The sequence below is a fragment of the Hyla sarda genome, chromosome 5, assembly GCF_029499605.1.
Source record: "Hyla sarda isolate aHylSar1 chromosome 5, aHylSar1.hap1, whole genome shotgun sequence".
Classification (NCBI taxonomy): domain Eukaryota; kingdom Metazoa; phylum Chordata; class Amphibia; order Anura; family Hylidae; genus Hyla; species Hyla sarda.
Genome location: NC_079193.1, coordinates 267,903,288 through 267,914,290, shown reverse-complemented (window position 1 = coordinate 267,914,290; position 11,003 = coordinate 267,903,288).

The following is an 11,003-nucleotide window of genomic DNA, read 5'->3' as shown; positions in this document are numbered from 1 at the left end:
CTTGTTTGTAAGTGTGAGTTCATTTTTCTTCCTCACACACATTAGCCATCATACCAATTGAAACACAAATTAGCTGCATTCCATGCAAAAGACGAGTGTCTCTTTTGTCCTCATCCACCAAAAGCAGGACTTGTAGTTCCTGAGATCAAGTTAAGTAGTAAGGTCAAAAAAGACATAAGCCAATCTTGTTCAACATTTTACCATAGAATGTTAAATCAGGATGTAAGAAAACTCTACTAATGTCCCTCTATGGAAATGCTGTAGAAGCAGGAGAACCTTTGAAATGACTATAGCCAGGTGTGTGGCTATAGGGGTGCAGAGGTAGCAGTCACACCAGGGCCCTCGTGCCTTAAAGGGGTTCTCCCGTGCTTAGACATCTTATCCCCTATCCAAAGGATAGGGGATAAGATGCCTGATCGTGGGAGTCCCGCAGCTGTGGTTGCCCCCCATCACGCACGCGGCACCCCGTTTGTTATCAGTCCCCGGAGCGTGTTTGTTCCGGGTCTGATTACGGGCGACTACAGGGCTATCACGCTCCCTCCCGTCGGCTTGCATTGAGGGGCGGAGCGTGACGTCACACGGGGGCGGAGGCATGACGTCCCCACCTTTGGATAGGGGATGTCACGATTCGGCTGGCTGGAGGTGGATCCTCTGTGCCAGAGAGGGATTGGCGTGGACCGTGTTGGTGGACCGGTTCTAAGTTGCTACTGGTATTCACCAGAGCCCGCCGCAAATCGGGATGGTCTTGCAGCGGCGGTAGCAACCAGGTCGTATCCACCAGCAACGTCTCAACCTCTCTGACTGCTGAAGATAGGCGCGGTACAAGGGAGTAGACAAGAGCAAGGTCGGACGTAGCAGAAGGTCAGGGCAGGCAGCAAGGATCGTAGTCAGGGGCAACGGCAGGAGGTCTGGAACACAGGCTAGGAACACACAAGGGAATGCTTTCACTGGCACAAAGGCAACAAGATCCGGCGAGGGAGTGCAGGGGAAGTGAGGTATAAGTAGGGAGTGCACAGGTGATAACACAGATTAGGCCTGCTGCGCCAATCAGTGGCGCGGTGGCCCTTTAAATTGCAGAGACCCGGCGCGCGCGCGCCCTAAGGAGTGGGGCCGCGCGTGCCGGGACAAGACAGACGGGGAACGGGTCAGGTACGGGGGCCGGGACGCGCATCGCGAGCGGGCGCCTCCCGCGTCGCGAATCGCATCCCGGCTGGGAGTGATATTGCAGCGCACCCGGTCAGCAGGTCTGACCGGGGCGCTGTGAATGAGAGGATGCTGCGAGTGCTCCGGGGAAGAGCGGGGACCCGGAGCGCTCGGCATAACAGGGGATAAGATGTCTAAGCACTGGAGAACCCCTTTAAGGGGCCCAAAAGCACATCTGTCCCATAAAAGACCAGTATTATAATGGGCACATGGGGCCCTGTTGCAGATTTTGCATTGGGGGCCAGAAGATACAAGTAATGCCTCTGACTATCGCCATCTTTAGATATAGGTTGTCAGCAGCATTAGGTCTCCAGCTTTATCCTGGCTCCTGGGACAGAATAAACTGCAACATATGAAAATAATACAGGGTCCTGGTGGATCTTATTCCAAGTTGTAATTTTGTTAATAGTAAAACAATCCTACAATACAGTATATGCTTGATTGATGTACGATGCCTTGTATGTTTTCAGCTTTTCCACAGTTCTCAATTGCTATTACAGACAGAATAAAAACTTTTGTTATTTGTTCTTTTACATTTTCCCTGGGAATAATGAAAGCGCCAATACTACATAACAAAGCATCCTGCCACAAACATCCTTTTTGGTATTTCTCATATTGTCCATAGATGAGGACAGCTGATTGTGGATTAAGAAGGCGCACAATTTGTTGATTTTACTATTTTTAATCATTTTTAATCATTTTTGTTATTCTTATTCTTTCGACAAATTCAGAGAATTCATTTATACAAATGAAGCAGCCACACTTTTCATCATTTGCTTTATCAGCAAGGCAAGGCTGATGGCTGATGTTTGGTCATATCATACTGTATATGAGCAAAAATGTCTAAAAAGTGATCAAAAAGTCCCATCTAAACCAAAATGATACTGATAAAAACTAAGCACAGTACAAAAAATGAGTCCTCATGCAGCCCCAGAGACAGAAAAATATAAAAGTTATAGGGATCAGAATATGGCAACTTTAAGCATACATTTTTTTTTTAAGTAGTAAAATTTAACTAAACCTATTATAAGTTGGGTGTCACGATGCCGGCTGGCAGGTAGTGGATCCTCTGTGCCAGAGAGGGATTGGCGTGGACCGTGCTAGTGGATCGGTTCTAAGTCACTACTGGTTTTCACCAGAGCCCGCCGCAAAGCGGGATGGTCTTGCTGCGGCGGTAGTGACCAGGTCGTATCCACTAGCAACGGCTCAACCTCTCTGGCTGCTGAAGATAGGCGCGGTACAAGGGAGTAGACAGAAGCAAGGTCGGACGTAGCAGAAGGTCGGGGCAGGCAGCAAGGATCGTAGTCAGGGGCAACGGCAGGAGGTCTGGAACACAGGCTAGGAACATACAAGGAACGCTTTCACTGGCACAATGGCAACAAGATCCGGCAGGGAAGTGCAGGGGAAGTGAGGTGATATAGGGAAGTGCACAGGTGAAGACACTAATTGGAATCACTGCGCCAATCAGCGGCGCAGTGGCCCTTTAAATCGCAAAGACCCGGCGCGCGCGCGCCCTAGGGAGCGGGGCCGCGCGCGCCGGGACAGGACCGAGGGAGAGCGAGTCAGGTACGGGAGCCAGGGTGCGCATCGCGAGCGGGCGCTACCCGCATCGCGAATCGCATCCCGGCTGGCAGCAGAATCGCAGCGCCCCGGGTCAGTGGATCTGACCGGAGCGCTGCAGCGGAGAGAGTGTAGCGAGCGCTCCGGGGAGGAGCGGGGACCCGGAGCGCTCGGCGTAACAGTACCCCCCCCCTTGGGTCTCCCCCTCTTTTTAGGGCCTGAGAACCTGAGGAGCAGACTTTTATCTAGGATGTTGTCCTCAGGTTCCCAGGATCTCTCTTCAGGACCACAACCCTCCCAGTCCACTAAAAAAAAAGTTTTCCCTCTGACCTTTTTAGAGGCTAAGATCTCTTTGACAGAGAAGATGTCCGAGGAGCCGGAAACAGGAGTGGGAGGAACAGATTTGGGAGAAAAACGGTTGAGGATGAGTGGTTTAAGAAGAGAGACGTGAAAGGCATTAGGGATACGAAGAGAAGGAGGAAGAAGAAGTTTGTAAGAGACAGGATTAATTTGACACAAAATTTTGAAAGGACCAAGATAGCGTGGTCCCAACTTGTAGCTAGGGACACGGAAGCGGACATATTTAGCGGAGAGCCATACCTTGTCTCCAGGGGAAAAAACGGGAGGAGCTCTTCTTTTCTTATCCGCGAACCTCTTCATGCGTGAAGAAGCCTGTAAGAGAGAATTTTGGGTCTCTCTCCATATAATGGAAAGGTCACGAGAAATTTCATCCACAGCGGGCAGACCAGAGGGCAAGGGGGTAGGGAGGGGGGGAAGAGGGTGACGGCCGTACACCACGAAAAATGGGGATTTGGAGGAAGATTCAGAGACTCTGAAGTTATACGAGAATTCGGCCCATGGAAGGAGATCTGCCCAGTCATCCTGGCGGGAGGAAACAAAATGTCGCAAATAATCACCCAAGACTTGGTTAATTCTTTCTACTTGTCCATTGGACTGGGGATGATATGCAGAAGAAAAATTTAATTTAATCTTGAGTTGTTTACAGAGAGCCCTCCAGAATTTAGACACGAATTGGACGCCTCTATCCGAGACGATCTGCGTAGGCAACCCGTGAAGACGAAAAATGTGTACAAAAAATTGTTTAGCCAACTGAGGCGCTGAAGGAAGACCAGGAAGAGGGATGAAATGTGCCATTTTGGAGAATCGATCAACGACCACCCAAATAACAGTGTTGCCACGGGAAGGGGGTAAATCAGTAATAAAATCCATACCAATCAGAGACCAAGGCTGTTCGGGGACAGGCAGGGGATGAAGAAAACCAGCGGGCTTCTGGCGAGGAGTCTTATCCCGGGCACAGATAGTGCAGGCTCGCACAAAGTCCACAACATCCGTCTCCAGAGTCGGCCACCAATAGAAGCGGGAGATGAGTTGCACAGATTTCTTGATGCCCCCATGACCAGCGAGATGGGAGGAGTGACCCCATTTGAGGATTCCGAGGCGTTGGCGTGGAGAAACAAAGGTCTTTCCTGGAGGAGTTTGCCTGATGGAGGCTGGAGAAGTGGAGATCAGGCAGTCAGGTGGAATGATGTGTTGCGGAGAGAGTTCAACTTCTGAGGCATCCGAGGAACGAGAGAGAGCATCGGCCCTAATGTTCTTATCGGCAGGACGAAAGTGAATCTCAAAATTAAATCGGGCAAAGAACAGAGACCACCGGGCCTGGCGAGGATTCAGCCGTTGGGCAGACTGGAGGTAGGAGAGGTTCTTGTGGTCGGTGTAAATAATAACTGGAAATCTTGATCCCTCCAGCAGATGCCTCCATTCCTCAAGTGCTAATTTAATGGCTAGAAGCTCTCGATCCCCGATGGAGTAGTTCCTCTCCGCCGGAGAGAAGGTCCTAGAAAAAAAACCACAAGTGACAGCATGCCCGGAAGAATTTTTTTGTAAAAGAACAGCTCCAGCTCCCACTGAGGAGGCATCAACCTCCAATAGGAAGGGTTTGGAAGGGTCAGGTCTGGAGAGCACGGGAGCCGAAGAAAAGGCAGACTTGAGTCGTTTAAAGGCGTCTTCCGCTTGAGGAGGCCACGACTTGGGATCGGCATTTTTTTTGGTTAAAGCCACGATAGGAGCCACAACGGTAGAAAAATGTGGAATAAATTGCCTGTAATAATTGGCGAACCCCAAAAAGCGTTGGATAGCACGGAGTCCGGAGGGGCGTGGCCAATCTAAGACGGCAGAGAGTTTGTCTGGATCCATTTGTAGTCCCTGGCCAGAGACCAAATATCCTAGAAAAGGAAGAGATTGGCATTCAAACAGACATTTCTCAATTTTGGCATAGAGTTGATTGTCACGAAGTCTCTGAAGAACCATACGGACATGCTGGCGGTGTTCTTCTAGATTGGCAGAAAAAATTAGGATATCGTCCAGATATACAACAACACAGGAGTATAACAGATCACGAAAAATTTCATTGACAAAGTCTTGGAAGACAGCAGGGGCGTTGCACAGGCCAAAGGGCATGACCAGATACTCAAAGTGTCCATCTCTGGTGTTAAACGCCGTTTTCCACTCATCCCCCTCTCTGATGCGGATGAGGTTATAGGCGCCTCTTAAGTCCAATTTAGTAAAGATGTGGGCACCTTGGAGGCGATCAAAGAGTTCAGAGATGAGGGGTAGGGGGTAGCGGTTCTTAACCGTGATTTTATTAAGACCGCGGTAGTCAATGCAAGGACGTAGGGAGCCATCTTTTTTGGACACAAAGAAAAATCCAGCTCCGGCAGGAGAGGAGGATTTACGGATAAAGCCCTTTTTTAAATTTTCCTGGACATACTCGGACATTGCAAGAGTCTCTGGGGCAGAGAGAGGATAAATTCTGCCCCGGGGTGGAGTAGTACCCGGGAGGAGGTCGATAGGGCAATCATAAGGCCTGTGAGGAGGTAGAGTCTCAGCTTGTTTTTTGCAGAAAACATCCGCGAAGTCCATATAGGCCTTAGGGAGACCGGTTACTGAGGGAACCACAGAGTCACGGCAAGGGTTACTGGGAACCGGTCTTAGACAGTCCTTGGAACAAGAGGGCCCCCAACTCTTGATCTCCCCAGTGGACCAATCCAGGGTTGGGGAATGAAGTTGAAGCCAGGGAAGTCCAAGGAGAATTTCCGAGGTGCAATTGGGGAGGACCAAAAGTTCAATCCTCTCGTGATGAGATCCGATGCTCATTAGAAGGGGCTCCGTGCGGAAGCGTATGGTACAGTCCAATCTTTCATTGTTTACACAATTGATGTAAAGGGGTCTGGCGAGACTGGTCACTGGGATGTTGAACCTGTTGACGAGAGAGGCCAAAATAAAATTTCCTGCAGATCCAGAGTCCAAGAAGGCCACGGTAGAGAAGGAGAAGGCAGAGGCAGACATCCGCACAGGCACAGTAAGACGTGGAGAAGCAGAGTAGACATCAAGGACTGTCTCACCTTTGTGCGGAGTCAGCGGACGTCTTTCCAGGCGGGGAGGACGGATAGGACAATCCCTCAGGAAGTGTTCGGTACTAGCACAGTACAGGCAGAGGTTCTCCATGCGGCGTCGTGTCCTCTCTTGAGGTGTCAGGCGAGACCGGTCGACCTGCATAGCCTCCACGGCGGGAGGCACAGGAACAGATTGCAGGGGACCAGAGGAGAGAGGAGCCGAGGAGAAGAAACGCCTCGTGCGAACAGAGTCCATATCTTGGCGGAGCTCCTGACGCCTTTCGGAAAAACGCATGTCAATGCGAGTGGCTAGGTGAATAAGTTCATGTAGATTAGCAGGAATTTCTCGTGCGGCCAGAACATCTTTAATGTTGCTGGATAGGCCTTTTTTAAAGGTCGCGCAGAGGACCTCATTATTCCAGGACAATTCTGAAGCAAGAGTACGGAATTGTACGGCATACTCGCCAACGGAAGAATTACCCTGGACCAGGTTCAACAGGGCAGTCTCAGCAGAAGAGGCTCGGGCAGGTTCCTCAAAGACACTTCGGACTTCCGAGAAGAAGGAGTGTACAGAGGCAGTGACAGGGTCATTGCGGTCCCAGAGCGGTGTGGCCCATGACAGGGCTTTTCCGGACAGAAGGCTGACTACGAAAGCCACCTTAGACCTTTCAGTGGGAAACAGGTCCGACATCATCTCCAGATGCAGGGAACATTGGGAAAGAAAGCCACGGCAAAACTTAGAGTCCCCATCAAATTTATCCGGCAAGGATAGGCGTAGCCCAGGAGCGGCCACTCGCTGCGGAGGAGGTGCAGGAGCTGGCGGAGGAGATGACTGCTGAAGCTGTGGTAGTAACTGTTGTAGCATAACGGTCAGTTGAGACAGCTGGTGGCCTTGTTGCGCTATCTGTTGTGACTGCTGGGCGACCACCGTGGTGAGGTCAGCGACAACTGGCAGAGGAACTTCAGCGGGATCCATGGCCGGATCTACTGTCACGATGCCGGCTGGCAGGTAGTGGATCCTCTGTGCCAGAGAGGGATTGGCGTGGACCGTGCTAGTGGATCGGTTCTAAGTCACTACTGGTTTTCACCAGAGCCCGCCGCAAAGCGGGATGGTCTTGCTGCGGCGGTAGTGACCAGGTCGTATCCACTAGCAACGGCTCAACCTCTCTGGCTGCTGAAGATAGGCGCGGTACAAGGGAGTAGACAGAAGCAAGGTCGGACGTAGCAGAAGGTCGGGGCAGGCAGCAAGGATCGTAGTCAGGGGCAACGGCAGGAGGTCTGGAACACAGGCTAGGAACATACAAGGAACGCTTTCACTGGCACAATGGCAACAAGATCCGGCAGGGAAGTGCAGGGGAAGTGAGGTGATATAGGGAAGTGCACAGGTGAAGACACTAATTGGAATCACTGCGCCAATCAGCGGCGCAGTGGCCCTTTAAATCGCAAAGACCCGGCGCGCGCGCGCCCTAGGGAGCGGGGCCGCGCGCGCCGGGACAGGACCGAGGGAGAGCGAGTCAGGTACGGGAGCCGGGGTGCGCATCGCGAGCGGGCGCTACCCGCATCGCGAATCGCATCCCGGCTGGCAGCAGAATCGCAGCGCCCCGGGTCAGTGGATCTGACCGGAGCGCTGCAGCGGAGAGAGTGTAGCGAGCGCTCCGGGGAGGAGCGGGGACCCGGAGCGCTCGGCGTAACATTGGGCATAGTTGTAATATTACTGACCCACAGAATGCAGATAACATGTCAGTTTTAGTGTAATTTGCATGGTGTAAAAAATTGACCCCTCCCCAAATTGCATATTTATCCCCCCCCCCCCCCCCCAAACACACACAAGTATTTAAAAAAAATTTTGACTGTTCATTTTATGTTATAATAACATACAGGGTGGGCCATTTACATGGATACACCTTAATAAAATGGGAATGGTTGGTGATATTAACTTCCTGTTTGTGGCACATTAGTATATGTGAAGGGGGAAACTTTTCAAGATGGGTGGTGACCATAGCGGCCATTTTGAAGTTGGCTATTTTGAATCCAACTTTAGTTTTTTAAATGGGAAGAGGGTCATGTGACACATCAAACTTATTGGGAATTTCACAAGAAAAACAATGATGGGCTTGGTTTTAATGTAACTTTATTCTTTCATGAGTTATTTACAAGTTTCTGACCACTTATAAAATGTGTTCAATGTGCTGCCCATTGTGTTGAATGGTCAACGCAACCATCTTCTCCCACTCTTCACATACTGATAGCAACACTGCAGGAGAAATGCTAGCACAGGCTTCCAGTATCCATAGATTCAGGTGCTGCAGAATGGGCAAAACAAAAATTGGAACAGGACCCTCAGTTTATGCAGAAGATTTTGTTCAGTGATGAGGCAAACTTTTATGTGAATGGTGAAGTTAACAAACAAAACCACCGCTATTGGTCTGACACTAACCCACATTGGATAGATCCCTCCAAGACTGCTGGAACACAAAAATAGATGGTATGGTGTGGTATATGGGGTACAAAGATAGTGGGGCCATTCTTCATCAATGGAAACCTCAAGGCCACTGGATATGCGAAATTGTTACATGATGATGTATTTCCCTCTTTATGCACTGAAGCTGGCACGTTCCCTGAGTTTTTCCAGCAAGATGGAACACCACCACATTATGGGTGTCAGGTCCGAGCATTCCTAGATGAACAGTTTCCTGGAAAGTGGATTGGCCATCGTGGGCCAGTTGAATGGTCCCCAAGGTCTCCCGACCTGACCCCCTTAGACTTTTATCTTTGGGGTCATCTTAAGGCAATTGTATATGCTGTGAAGATACAAGATGTGCAGCACCTGAAACTACGGATACTGGAAACCTGTGCTAGCATTTCTCCTGCGGTGTTGCTATCAGTGTGTGAAGAGTAGGAGAAGAGGGTTGCATTGACAATCAAACACAATGGGCAGCACATTGAACACATTTTATAAGTGGTCAGAAACTTGTAAATAACTCATGAAAGAATAAAGTTACATTAAAATCAAGCACATCATTGTTTTTCTTGTGAAATTCCCAATAAGTCTGATGTGTCACATGACCCTCTTCCTATTGAAAAAGCAAAAGTTGGATTAAAAATGTCCAACTTCAAAATGGACACCATGGTCACAACCCATCTTAAAAAGTTTCCCCCCTTACATACACTAATGTGCCACAAACAGGAAGTTAATATCACCAACCATTCCCATTTTATTAAGGTGTATCCATATAAATGGCTCACCCTGTACAATTGGCCTAGCAAAAACACCTCAAATGGCTTTGAAAGTAGAAAAATTTAAGTGTAATGGCTTTTAAAATGCGGGGAGGGGGAAAATGAATATGCAAAATGAAAGGCAACTCAGTCTTGAAAGGGTTAAAATCTGCAACTTGCTCCTAAAGGTGTGCTGTGTTTTTCCCCCCTAGTGACATTGTAACACTCACGTTTCTGAAGACAGGAACTCCGGTGTATGTGGATCCACTGGACCTGTGTGGCAGATGACTAGGACCGTACCAGGGAGCGGAGTCTAAGGTGCCGCTGGTCTTCACCAGAGCCCGCCGCAAAGCAGGATGGGCTTGCAGCTGCAGGCGATACCTATGTCGCTACCCTTGACGAGGCTCGACCACACAGGCGGCTGAGGAGATGCGAGGCACAGGAGGGATGAGACAACTCGTAGTCAGGATAGCAGTAGGTCAGGGCAGGTGGCACAGTCGGGACATAGCAGGAGTTCAGTAGGCAGGCGGCAGAGGAGCAAGGTCAGGTCACAAGAGCAGGAGATCTGGTACACGGCAAGGCAATACAATGGAACGCTTTCTCTAGGGCACAAGGCAACAAAGATCTGGCAGAGAACTGAGGAGGGTGGAGGAATTTATAAATAAGCCACAGGTGGTTACACTAATGAGCGTACTTGCCCTTTAAATCTTAAAGCTCTAGCGCGCGCACGCCCTAAGGGACGGGGACACTCGCGCCAGAGCAGAGAGGCGGAGGCAGAGGCAGGAGAAACACACGGAGAGTGACGGACTGGGGCCCGCATGCGGGTGCGTCCCGCGAGTCCCAGCCCCTTCGGCAGCCGAAGGTAAGGGAACCATGCGCTCACGGCCAGCGTGTGAGACCCGAGCGCATAGCATAACAGACATGCATTATACTATACTCTATGGAGGATTTTTTGTGTGGACTTTGCACAGATTTGGGAGAAATATATTTAACCTTGTGGGGCTAAAAAGCAGTTGCCCATAACAACCAATCAGATTCCAGCTTTCATTTTTAAAACAACCTTAAAGGGGTTTTCCGGCCTTAGACATCTTATCCCCTATCCAAAGGATAAAGAATAAGATGTCTGATCTCGGTGGTCCTGCCACTGGGAACCCCCATGATCTCTGTGCAGCACCCAGCATTCTATGCTGAGCACTACACCTGAGACGTAGACGTGATGTCACGCCAGGCCCCCTCTTGATGTTACGCAACGCCTCCCTCCATTAATGTCTATGTCTAATATCCAGTGTGAAGTACTTGATGCTCCAACATTCTTCAATACTACAAATACTACATTTGTGGATGCACTGGCAGTCCCACTTGGTAGACAAAAACAACCCCTTAAATCAAAATACAAGTCTATATCTTAACTTCAACCCCTGAAGAACACAGCCTGTTTCGGTCTTGAGGACACAGCAAAATGTTATTAATATCATGTGTCACGTTCTATATTAATAGCTTTGGGATGTGTTTACCTATACTATACCTATGCTACCTTCTTTTTACTTTTTAAGGCATTAGAAAGTTTAAAAGTTTAGCAGCAATTTTCTACATTTTCACTGAAATTCCAAA